This window comes from Rhinolophus sinicus, linkage group LG04 (genome assembly GCF_036562045.2).
Source record: "Rhinolophus sinicus isolate RSC01 linkage group LG04, ASM3656204v1, whole genome shotgun sequence".
Taxonomy (NCBI): Eukaryota; Metazoa; Chordata; class Mammalia; order Chiroptera; family Rhinolophidae; genus Rhinolophus; species Rhinolophus sinicus.
This window is the reverse complement of record NC_133754.1, coordinates 75,568,665-75,582,874: the sequence shown is the minus strand read 5'-3', so window position 1 is coordinate 75,582,874 and position 14,210 is coordinate 75,568,665.

Here is a 14,210-nt window from a genome sequence, read left to right as displayed (position 1 = left end):
AGTCAAGGACTGACAGAAATCACAATGTGCCACCCAAATAAGCTCTGGAACTGGTGATGTAATGGATCTTTGGAAGTAGAGTTAAGGTGGGGCTAAAAAAGCAGGGGTCTGACTGTCCATCTTTCATCTTAGCAGAACACTGGAGATTTATTCTCTGGAGAGACTGAAACAGAGTGTCCCTGGACTAGCATGGTTACAAATAAAGGTACCAAAATGAAAATATGGGAGTTAACGGAAAATGCGCCTTCTCTCCTGCACAACTCCTAGGAGACAGGTATACACTAGATGAACAGCAAGGTGCATACTCTACTCTCCATAAAATACATTTGAAAAGTGTTTCCTGGGGACTCTGGCCATCATAAAACATAAGACTTAAAGGCATTAATATGGATATTCTGTAATAAATGGCCCAGTCAGATCACCCAGCAGTGAAGGCCACGTTAATAAATGCTACACATGAGTTTTTATGGCCCAGTCTTACATACAAACAGATCAGACATATATCTAATATCTAAGCAGAGAACAAAACAAACCAAAAAGAAACAGGTAAAGAACAGACAGACAAACTGATATGGAAAAGAGTAAGTTGGAGGAAACAATGGGAAAATCATTTAAGTACTATCGTTAATGCTCTTGTTGAAATAAGATATGCACAAGCAGTTCTCACTTTGCATTGTTCCAATATGCGTGAATATCAGTTACACAGTTTAGTTTATAACACCAGGCCCTTGGTAATAGAGTTCAGATTTCAGTTACCTGGCATACAAGCATACATCATTTTATTGTGCTTAGCTTTATTGCACTTCACAGATGTTGCATTTATATCAACATCAAGGCAAGACCCTCCATCGGCTAAGAGATTATGACTCACTCACTGAAGTTTCAGATGATGGTTAGCATTTTTTAGCAATAAGATATTTTCTTAACTAACATATGTAATTTTTTTAGACGTAATGCTATTACACACTTAATAGACTACAATATAATGTAAACATAACTTTTATATGTTCTGGGAAGCCGAAACGCGCATTTGACTCACTTTATTGAGACACTCACTTTGTTGTTGTCTGAAACAAAATCCACAATAACTCCGAGGTATGCCTGTATTAACTATGAGTAATTGCGTAGTGCACAAACTTTTCTGTTAGTTCTCTGCCCACAGTCACTAAGTAATAATGGATGCACATCACGATCAGTGACTAATCACATCACTTCTTTCAACATCTGTCCATGGTTGGTTACTGCACATCTACTCACACACAGGCAGCAAAGTGTGAGTTCTGCAGCAACCTTATGTCCCACTGATAAACCCGTGTGTCATTTTCCAGAATGGTTAATGAAAAGAAATGGTTAATTGGCCAACAAAGATGAAAGTATAGCAATGAAATTAAAAATGTAACACAGTAAGTAAAATGTGATATCATTAGAAATGGTGATAGCAAACAAGATAGGAAGGAGCCTACATGAACCACACTGTAAAAGTCCAATGAATATAAAAAAAAATAAAACAAGGTAAAGTTGCTTCAACATCTTTTAGATTAAATTGCACTAGGAACAGAAAGTCGCTTATGGTTGGATTGAAGACTGTAATTTAAAAAAAAATAATTTTGGCTAGCATTCAGGTCAAAGTGTTGATGTTAGCTGCCATATTAAAAGAAAACAATTATTGGGAATAGAAGAAGAAACATTTATTGCCAGGAGTAGCTAGTTTCATTGTTTCAAAAATTGACTGAATTGATTAATGTTAAGCTATCTTATGAAGTTGCTAGAGCAGAAAAGGATGCTGCTATGAAATTTGCACCTACCTTCTAAGGATTGGTTAAGACTAAAGGGGACATTATAACTGGCAAATATTTTATGTAGTGAAAGTGTTTGTAATGAAAATGATGAAGATATCTGAGAAGTGACACTGGCAAAATAATTCACATTAAAAGGCTCTCAGAGGTATTTCATGACACCAAATGCACAAAGGATATATAGTTGGAAGCTGATCCAAATGTAGAAAGGAGTATGACAAGTCAAGACAGGGAAAAGATATTCATTTAGGATTGTAAGTTATATCAGTAGAAGGTGACAAGGATTATTTTCAGATTAAAAAACACTTTAATTTTCAATGTTTTAAGTTTCAGTGTATTAAGTAAATATATTTTATTAATTTTTATTTTCCTATATATTTAAAAGTGATAATATAAATTGTTAATGTTTTGAAAAAATTGTTAAAGTTTACAAAACAGTTGTCATTTTTCCTATTGATCATTAAGATTGCTTTGCATTGTTTCTGTTTGCATGGTTATTTTAACAATCCTTCACTATCATATTAAGTGAAGACTGACTATATCTTATCTAAGAAACAAGAATAAGCAGCTGCAAGAAGGAAATATGTGGAACCAAAAACGCTTGGAAAACTCATGGAAGAATTGATTGAGAAAATATTCTTGAAACTTAAGTGAAAAGGAAAAATTATGAGAAAAATATAAGAAAATTTGAGGTTTAGTCTAGAAATCCAATATATGGATAACAGAAGATCTAGCAAGAGAGAAATGAAGTAAACAAAAGGAAAAAAAAAACATTAAAAATAATTCAAGAAAGGTTCCCATGAGTTTCCAGATTGGAAGTATATATTTGACTCATATTTGACTCATGGCATTTCAGAAAACTTGGGACAAAGAAGATTCTATAAACTTTTAGAAAGAAAACCATGAATTACATATAAAGTATCAAGAATTAGGATGGTGTTATTCTTTTCAACAACAATACTAGATGCTGGAAGACAGTGGGAAAATGTCTTTTAAATTCTGAGGGAAAATAACATCCTACCTAGAATTCCATCTCCAGCCAAATTATCTCTAAGAGTTCAGATAGAATAAGACTTTTTTTAAAAACACGAAAAGTCTTTAAAATGTCTTTCTCAAGACCCTTTTCCCATAACAAAATAAGAGAATATTATTTTGTTGGAGTAAGATTTCAAAATAGATGCCAACCCAGGAAGCTACCAATCCAGTTTGGAACAGGCCAGAAAGTTCCCAGAGAGATTGTTTTCAGGAAAATAAAATCATTATGGTATATAATATATTTAATATTTTGAGAGAAGATTTATGTACTTGGGGGAGTGCTTTGGGCTTTACTAATTCTAAGTGTATAAAAAGTGAAAAACAAAATAAGAACAATTTTATTGTATAGGAAAAGTATTCATAGTATACTTCATGATCAGACTTGAGTAGTGTTTATACAACTATGTAATAAAAGCATTGAGTATTGATACAAGCAGAAATGTAATATTTGAAGGACAGCTGACTGCAATTACAGTTGTGTGGTAGGTGTAGGGTGTATGGGTGAAAGAGAAATTCTCATCTTCCAAAGGAAAAAGTTAATATATAAACTTTATATAAGGTCGAAGCCTAAAAGTGAAACAGCGAGTAGTAGAAATATAAACATGCTATTTAGAGATTTAAAAATTACTAAATTAACTTAGAATTTTTAATATGATTGCATCTGATGAATAAGAAATAGCAAGGAGTACTGTTTTTGTAATCACTGAATTTAACTCTATAAGCTATGTGCATGCATAAAACTTCAATGGAAATAAAAGTTATTATCTTACAGAATATTAAGAACTGAGGTAGATTTGTGTTTACTTGCTGATGATTAGTGGGACAATGCAATCCATAACGATGTGAAAAGAGGAGACACATTTGTGTGAAAAAAAATAGTAACTTTTGAAAGAAGCACAAAATAGTCACTGATAATGGCGCCTCTGGAGAGCAAAACTGCAGAGTCAGGGGGTGTCGGGGGAGAGCAAGCATTATTTTTTCCCTATATACTTTCTATACTGTAAATTTGAATCATAAAATTTTCAATAAAATTACGAACTTTTTAAATGAGAAAACTTTTAGTCCAAGAGAAAAAAAAGTACATTTTGCCATTTAAGGTCTTTTACGTCTTTAGTAACCTACTAATTTGATCTTCATATTGAATTAGTGTTCTAGTTTAAAAAATTAACACTTTGATAACAATAAAAATTAGAGTAATGTACAAGACTAAATATATAGTGTTACATGTATAATGTCAAAAACGTGATGTGTTTCAATAACATATAGAAATTGTCCCATCAGATTTCCTTGTATAGTTGAGTACCACATATGTAACAAATTCCTTGAAAAGACTCCATAGCACTTTCTGTGGGCACAAGTTGTTAGGGAAGGGGGATGTTATGTGGCTGTTTCTTTGTGAAGGTAGAAGAGATAAGGAATTCAGAGATGGATGTTACTGAGATGGCTAACAGTCTTTTACCAAATCACCAATAAAGTGACTAAATTTATGTAATACTTTCTGGAAACAGAATTTTCATGGAAGGGTGAAGAGATTAGCCTTCTTGTCATTATTATGGGAACAATAGAGCCTGGTCATATATAGAACATCTTGAAGGCAGAGAAAATAAGTTACAGGAACTTAGAGAAATCATGTAGAATGCTTTTGATGGCCACTTGCAGTGAAATTGTACTTGCGGTCAAGGGCTGGGTTGTATATAGAAGTGATGCTCATGGTATAATTTGGCACCCCAAAATCTTAATTCTAATGCATGTTCTACCATTTTCCAACTGAGTAATATAGGATAAGTCATAAGACCATTTAAAATTTCAACTTTTTCAATACACGTACCTACTACCAACACTGTAATAATCAAGTGTCTGGAAATCCTTAAAGTTTTTTAATGCTAAGCAAATCCAAGAAAATCTTATGATATAGCATAACTGTACTTTACAAAATACTATATAATTCCCTCGTTTCTCAAACTAATTCTCTCATGTATTTCGTTTTCAATCTCATGTAAGTGTGATAGTTCATTTTGTAAGAACTTTTAATAGGATATTTTTCTCAATATTGCAAACTATAAAAAACAGTGAAAGTCCTCAGTATTTGAGCATTTTATTATTTGGTTTCAGCTTCATTCCAAGATCATCTCTGGCTTCACTGGTAAAAATTTTGACTTCTACTTGGAATCCTCCACTGAATATGTTTGTTGGCATTCTCTTTCAGACTCATCATTTCAGTCACTTTCTTGTAGAAGCACTTCAGAAAAAATCACACATCTTAAAATCAATGATAGCACATGCAGTAGAACTGATGGAAAAGTGAACTAAAACAAAATAACATTCAAGGAGAATATACAAATATGTTCAGCATATTTTTCTCCAAAACATTTATAATTATTTAAAAATAAAAACTCATTCATGAAGATAAAATGAACTGTAAAATAAAATACCCTTACTACTTTAGAATCAGAGGCATTTTATGCAATTATAAATAAATCTTACATCTTAATGACTTTTAAACATTGAAAGTAAAGTGAAAAAAATTTTAAATACCCTTTTGATGCCTACTGAGGAGTTTTGAGAAGGTCAAGGACATTTGATCCAATGGTAGCGATCTACAAAGATTTGGCTGCTACAGAAAACGACTTTTAAATCAACTTTTTTGGTTAGGAAATAAATAAGTATTCCTTTAGCATGTATCTTTATCTTCAGAATAAAATCTGTAAGATTAATTTATTATAAAAAATAATTTTCACAGCTGATATTTCTATTTAATCATTTAACCATTCATTCACTCCCTAAACATTGAATACCTCCTTCATGTTGGTACCTAAATTTGGGTGGAACTGTGGATTTCAAGATATAGAAAGAAAAACTAGAGTCAACATGTATTAGGAGGAAGAGACTGATCTGTCCTGTAGCATAATTCATCTTGTCCACCCGACATCCTGAACATTATCCAACATACCCAGAGATACTGGAGTATTGTCCTATTAAGTTTACCTCTACCTATGCCTAAGTAATCCATACAAGCAATGCTTTATGGAAATCCAATTAGCTTTAATTTGAGTTTGCCATGAGTGATTACAGACTTTACCTTAAATCTGTGCTTTTAGGGCCAGCCTGGTGGCTCAGGTGGTTGGAGAGCCATGCTCCTAACACGGACATCGCTGGTTCAATTCCCACATGGGCCAGTGAGTTGCGCCCTCTATAGCTTAGATTGTGAACAACAGCTCTCCCTGGAGCTGGGCTGCCATGGGGTACCATGTGCTGCCATGAGTGGCCAGCAGTCCGTGAGCTCTTCCGTGAGCTGCTGTGAGAGACCAACTGTCGGTGGCGACCCACTGCCTCAGGGGGGTGGGGGGAGCGCGGGACTCATAATACCACCAGCGTGGGCCAGGGAGCTGTGTTGTATACAACTAGACTGAGAAATAACGGCTTGAACCAGAGTTCGGGGGAGGGGAAAGAAGGGGAAAAAAATCAGTGCTTTTAGAAAGTAATTGCACAATAAAGTGACTTCTTATGCTGTATGGAAGTGGAACAGCTAGCTTAAAATGGCAGACTGCCTATGTAACTGCGTGAATTTGTACATTTTTATCAGAAACTTTACTATAAAGTAAGGAAATCTCTATAAAGTTTTTAAATATAAATGGTAACTTCAGTTCTAATTCCAAAAACAAGGATCCAAACTACCCTTCTGATAATTAACCAGTGGTACAAAAGGCAGCCCCTTTCCTTCCTTAGCACACACTCACACTGTGTACAATGGTTTAGTTCTTTTGAGTCTGTCACCGCTTTTGTCTGCTCACTTCAAAGCCATATTCAGCTGCAGATCTCAAACACAATGCAAAGGGTTGGTGTCTGCTTACTAGAACTGAAATGCTTTGTTTCAGGATTGTCTTAACAGCAAAACTTATTGGTCTAGATTTACCTCCTCGACCTACTTCATTCATTTATTTTCAGGAAAAAGGAGACTTCTGATGCTGATTCACTGAAAGACATTTATAGACCTTGTTACAATAAAAATTATTATTCTCATAAATTGCTCCATTCACGTTAGCTCTTCTGGGCAATAAACAGAGGACATTATTACTTAGATTACTATAAGTCTGGGGAACACAGAGGTTTCTATTTTAAAATATGTTTTAAAGTGCCACTTTAACCCTGATAAAAATAAATCATCTCTAACCAAACTTCCTATTGTCTCCATCTCCTTAAGACACATTTAAATCATACCTACCTGCTGTTGATATTGAGCCCCAAATGCAGCAAAGGAAGATGGAGAAACACAGGTAGAAATTGAACTGAATGCATATTATTCAAAACATCTTCCTTCTACCTTGGTTCAAGGATACGAGTGTGGAGAGAAGTTTAAGGAAGGCAAAGTCAAATACTCAAGAATCAGGCGAGAAATAAGAAAAATTCAGTGGTATGTACATTCTACGAGAAAGCTGGCAAAGACTAAAACTCAAAAAAAAATTGTTATTGAGGGATGACACTTCCTTATTACTCATGAGGACCCCTTTTATGATTTTCCCCAGATGGACTCCATGATTCAAAGATATTGAATATCAAATGAGTTGCATGTATTAGATAAAATTTCATCTCCCTTTGTCTTCAATAGACCAAATATAAACATAACTAACCAGTAAAGCATAAATCAGCATGCAATAACTGGAGACAGCTTGGTTAATTAATATGTTTCCTAAAGCTAGAATTTTGTGTCCGTTTTTACTACTTTTTGCAGGAAAATGACAATATCCCTTATATTTCTAAAATATTGGACATTTTTGTACAGATTTCAGTAGCCTCCCAATCCTGAAAAAACAAAAACATAAATGAAAAAACTAGAAACCATATTGAAAGTACGTAACAGTATGAAAAAAGTACATTTTTGGAAAAGAACCCAATAGAATTGTTAGAACAAAACAAATATAATTATTGAAATAAAAAACAAAGTCAGCTTAAACAACAGATTAGACACATCTGAAGAGAAGTTAGGAAAAAAATGAGAAAGAAGTCGTGAGGAGGGGCGTCTGCCAAGCAGCAGAGCCCGAGATAGGGAGTGAGTGCTGTCAGGAGAAATTCACGGAAAAGGAGGGAACCAGGATAGGCCAGGAAGAAAAGCCAGGCAAAGATGTAGTTTCACATGGGTAAAGCATCAGCTCCATCCTAACGGGGTTCTGCATCTTGAATAACATGAAGGAGTTGTCCTGTCTTGAGGCAAGGGAGCTGATATCTGCCGACACCAGGAAGTGAGTGTTTTCAGTTCTAATGAGGGAGGTATAAAAGACAAGGCTGCAGGTCAATGCATGGTAGGGAGCTGGAACCAAAATTTCTTCATAAACTTAAACTCTTTAAAACATTAAGCTTTTCTTGATAAAAGAATGGGTTAGGAAAAAACTCTATTTGTTGTCAAAGGGAAAGATATTTTTCTTTGTTAGCATCAGAGCTGAGTAGGGGGCAAAACAACACCACCAAGAACAGCAGTAACATAACTTCAGGCAGGCCCTCAGAAGAGTTTGTGGTTCCCCCAAGATCCTTGAAACCCCAAAATGAGAAATTGAGATAATGGCTCAGAATTGATACTGTCCTCAAGCATATGTTGGAAGCAAGTTCTTTCTGGAGTAATGGTCCCCCGTCCAAGGTCTCCTAGAAACTCTCTAGATTTAGGTTCATCAAATCAGCTGGAAATGGCTCTCTTCCTCTTAAAGCTTTCTGGAGATTCCTGACCCATCAAATGAAGTTGTTGGGCTAAAATATTTTTAAGCTTACTTCCAACTAGAGCTTTCTTTTGGCCGATGCAGCTTGTGCCACAAATCTAAGATTTTTGCAATTAATATCACTAAGTGAATTTTCCATTAAGTGGAAAACACGAAGTGAATAGTCCAATGTCTCTTGTTTTCCTGTAATGTTGCAAACTTCTATGTTGTTGCTTGAGATATTAAAATTAACATCATGGAAATAACAAAAAATAATAATACAGTGAATTCCAAACTAAATTATTAAAAATCTTATCCTACTAAGAAGATAATCAAAAGCAAACCCGAGGAATTAGCAACAAAATCACCATTAAATTTTACTTGAGACACTCTTATATGACAGTTTTATATGAGCAATCTGGTTCACCATCCTGCAGAGAATGAAAACAAACATGTTTTGGAGGTTATTTTGAATGAAGCAAAAGGGAGCTCACACCTCTCATTTGCCAATCCTTGCCAAGCTGTGGGAACCATTCTTATTAAAGTGATTGAAATCCTCAGTGATGGAGTTTCTGTTGCTTCAGTTTTACCAGAGTTTTGCCGGTAGAAAATATTTCCAAATGGATGGACATTTGAATTAGCACTGACTAATTTTTGTCTCATGCAACTTGAAACTGCATATCTAATTGCCTAAGGCATTTTTGGCACTATTGATTGGCAAACTGTGGGCAAGTCATTCAGGCCCCCAAAAGTAACTTTTAAGGTGAAGCTGGGCTGAAAGTAAATGAAGAGAAACATAGCCATTTTTTATAAATGAAAAACACACAAAATTCAAATCTTTTTTAAAAATTCCAGTTTAAAGAGGAAGAATCTGTACCGAGAAAGCAATTGTTTCCATCCGTACTAGCAAAGACTAGAACAAAATTCTTCACTAATTGCTTTCAACTGGTCAGGTCAATTGTTCCCGTGATTCATTTTTTAAAAAAGGAAAAAACCACAACACTTTACAACTCATTCCTGCTGACTTCCTAAGGCATGATGCTGTACCACGTTTGTCATTCTCTGAGCTCTCGTTTGGTAGTAGAAGGAAGTCAGGTCTAAAGCTTATTTGAGTCTTGGGAAGAGGAGGGAATGTTTAGTGCACCAAGAGAAAGAACCGTTTCTTTCCACACTCATGCAATACTCAAGGAAGGTTTGTTAAGTTTAATTGAGTTGAATTAAGCTGAGTTAAATTGAATTGACTGCAATCTTAATGAATCACTATCAGGTCTTACAGTTGAGTTTTAGACTAAAATTTTTATTTTTATTTTTTAAAAAGTCCTTCAAACTTGTCTTTCAACAAGGGCTCAGAACATCTATCTGTAATTTCTTTCTGGGAACAGTTAACAGTTTTAAAGATTTCATTTGAGAATGGTTTCCTCAACCTCTTTATCATGCAATATTGGTTATCTCTCATATCCATTATTATCAGTTAGAATCACAAATAAAATAATATTTCTTGCTGCATTTCTTGTTAGCATCTGATTCTGTAATTAGACTTTTAAGATCCAGGAGGGCCGTGTCTATTTTGTTCATCTCAAGACTGGTTTGTTAGTGCCTGGAATTTAATGGCTGCTTAATAACTATTTAATAAAAGGTTAATGCATAAACAAAAATAACTAGAAAAAATAAGCTAGTTATAATTATCTAATTATCATGGCACCTGAAGGAAAAACTTAAACAAAGGAAAATGTTAGTCTTTATGTTTGTGCTTAAAGTTCTGGTGGAAGTTGTTTCTCTCAACACTAGCCTCTCACATTAGCTATGTAGAACTAGTTGATTTCTTTGATGTGAACTATTCATTGTTGGCACTGGTATTTACAACAGGAACAAACTGATTTGAGAATTTGCCAGGATGTTAGGACATCAATTGTGTGTATTGGACAAATAGAATAGAGCTGATTTTATTTAGCCTTGACAATGGACAACATTTTGAGCTTTTTTTTTTTCCTTCCTTTATTTTTTTTTATTAGTTTCAGGTGCACAAGACAAAGTAATACTTAGACGTTTATCATTTATATCCCTCACACTGTGTGAAACCCCCTCCCCCATCCACTATCTCTGTGACATTGCACAGAGACATTACATTCCCACTGTCTCTATTCCTAATGCTGTACTCCGCTTCCTGTAACCATATACATACATACACACACACACACACACACACACACACACACACATATATATATATAAAATTATAGTTGCCATTCATTATTGTTCAGCTTCAGGTGTACAGTGCAGTGATCAGGCATCTACATCATCCCTGAGGTGGTCTCCCAAATGGGACAAGTGTCCATCGGATACCCTACAAAATCTTTACAACATTATTGATTACATTCCCCAAATTCATTTTCAACACCCTGTGGCCATCTTGTGGTTACTGACTGTTTTCTAATCCCTTCACTTTCCCCCTTATCCCCACCCCCCCTCCCATCTAGTAACCCTCAGTTTTGTCTAGGTCTCCAAAACTGTTTCTGATTAGTTCATTCACTTATTCTTTTCTTTAGATTCCACATATAAGTGAGATCATCTGGTATTTGTCTTTCTCTGTCTGACTTATTTCACTTAACATAATGTTCTATAGGTTCATCCATGTTGTTGCAAATGGTAAGATTTCTTTCTTCTTTATGGCTGCGTAATACTCCATTGTATAAATGTACCACAGTTTCTTAATCCAGTCATCTACCGATGGGCATTTTGGTTGTTTCCATGTCTTGGCTATTGTGTATAGTGCTGCAATAAACAGAGGAGTGCATAAAGATTTTTAAATTAGAGTTTTGGATTTCTCTGGATAGATACCGAGGAGTGGAATTGCTGGGTCATAAGGTAGTTCCGTTTTCAGTTGTTTGAGATACCTCCATACTGTTTTCCATAGTGGCTGCACCAATCTGCAATCCCACCAACAGTGCACAAGCGTTCCCTTTTCTCCACATCTGCGCCAGCACTTGTTGTTTGTTGATTTATTGATGATAGCCATTTTGACTGGAGTGAGGTGGTATCTCATTGTGGTTTTTATTTGCATTTCTCTGATGGTTAGTGAGGTTGAGCATTTCTTCATATGTCTGTTTGCCATCTGTATGTCCTTTTTAGAAAAATGTCTCTTCATGTCCTCTGCCCATTTTTAAATTGGGTTGTTTGCTTTTTTGGAGTTGAGTTGAGTGAGTTTTTTATAAATTTGTGATATTAACCCCTTATCAGATATGTCATTGGCAAATATCTTTTCCTATTCAGTAGGATCCCTTTTTGTTTTATTGATGGTTTCCTTTGCTGTGAAAAAAATTTTTAGTTTTGATGTAATCCCACATGTTTATTTTTCCTCTTACTTCCCTCGCGTGAGGGGATATATCAGTAAAAATCTTACTCCAGGTAATGCCTGTAAAGTTTCTTCCTATATTTTCTTCTAGGAATTTTATGGTTTCAGATCTTACATTTAAGTCTTTAAGCCATTTTGAATTTATTTTTGTATATGGTGTAAGGAGGTGGTCCAGCTTCATTTTTTTGCATGTGTCTGTCCAGGTTTCCCAGCACCATTTATTGAATAGACTGTCTTTACCCCACTGTACATTCTTGCTTCCATTGTCGTAGACTAAATGGCCATATAGGCATGGATTTATTTCTGGACTTTCTATTCTGTTCCATTGATCTAAGTGTCTGTTTTTATGCCAGTACCATGCTGTTTTGATTACTGTAGCCTTGTAGTATAATTTGATGTCAGGTATTGTTATACCTCCCACTATGTTCTTATTTCTCAAGATTGCTGAGGCTATCCGGGGTTTTTTATGGCCCCATATAAATTTTAGGATTATATGTTCTATTTCTGTGAAAAACGTCATTGGTAGTTTGATAGGAATTGTGTTGAATATGTATATTGCCTTAGGCAGTATGGACATTTTAACTATATTAATTCTTCCTATCCTTGAACATGGGATGTGTTTCCATCTATTTGTATCTTCTTTCATTTCTTTCTTCAGTGTCTTATAATTTTCTGAGTACAGATCTTTTACTTCTTTGGTTAAATTTATTCCCAGGTATTTTATAGTCTTTGGAGAAATTGTAAATGGGATTTTTTTTTTTATTTCTCCTTCTGATGTTTTATTATTGGTATATACAAATGCAACTGATTTCTGAATATTAATTTTGTATCCTGCTACTTTACTGAATTCATCTATCAGCTCTAATAGTTTCTTGGTGGAGTCTTTAGGGTTCTCTATATATAGTATCATGTCATCTGCATATAATGACAATTTTACTTCCTCCTTACCGATTTGGATGCCTTGTACTTTTTTTTCTTGTCTCATTGCTGTGAGTAGAACTTCCAGCACTATGTTGAATAGAAGTGGAGAAAGTGGGCAACCTTGCCTTGTTTCTGATCTTAAGGGGAATGGTTTTAGCTTTTCCCCATTGAGTATGATGTTAGCTGTGGGTTTATCATATATGGCCTTTATTATGTTGAGATATGATCCCTCTATTCCCACGTTCTTAAGGGTTTTTATCATAAATGGCTGCTGGATTTTATCAAATGCTTTTTCTGCGTCTATTGATATGATCATGTGATTTTTATTTTTCATTTTGTTAATGTGGTGTATCACATTAATTGATTTGCGGATGTTGAACCACCCTTGCATACCAGGGATGAATCCCACTTGATCATGGTGTTTGATCCTTGTAATGTATTGCTGAATTCTGTTTGCTAATATTTTGTTGAGGATTTTTGCATCGATGTTCATTAGAGATATCGGCCTGTAGTTTTCTTTTTTTGTAATGTCTTTGTCTGATTTTGGGATCAGGGTGATAGTAGCTTCATAAAAGTGTTTGGGAGTCTTCCCTCCTTCTTGATTTTTTTGGACGAGCTTGAGGAGAATAGGTGATAATTCTTTTTTTTGAACGTTTTGTAAAATTCACTTGTAAAGCCATCTGGTCCATGGCTTTTGTTTGTTGGGAGATTGTTGATTACTGATTCAATTTCCCTGGTGGTAATCAGTCTATTCAGGTTTTCTGTTTCTTCTTGAGTTAGCCTTGGAAGGTTGTACGCCTCTAGAAAATTGTCCATTTCTTCCAGATTGTCAAATTTGTTGGCATATAGTTGCTCATAGTAATTTCTTAAAATTTTTTGTATTTCTGTGGTGTCTGTTGTCACTTCTCCTCTTTCATTTCTGATTTTATTAATTTGGGTCCTCTCTCTCTTTTTTTAATGAGTCTGGCTAAAGGTTTGTCAATTTTGTTTATATTCTCTGAGAACCAACTCTTGGATTCATTGATCTTTTGTATTGTTTTTCTGGTTTCTATTTCATTTATTTCTACTCTGATCTTTATTATTTCCTTCCTTGTACTCCCTTTGGGCTTATTTTGCTGTTCTTTTTCCAGATCCTTTAAGTGTGAAGAGAAACTGTTGATTAGTGATTTTTCTTGTTTCTTTAGGTAGGCCTACAGTGCTGTGAATTTCCCTCTTAGGACTGCTTTCGCAGCATCCCATAGATTTTGGGTCATTGTGTTTTCATTTTCATTTGTTTCGAGATATCTTTTGGTTTCTTCCTTGATCTTATGGTTGACCCATTCATTATTTAGTAACATGTTATTCAGCCTCCATGAATTTGGTGTGTCTTCCAGTTTTTTTTTTTTCTTTCTGTAGTTCATTTCTAATTTCATAGCACTGTGG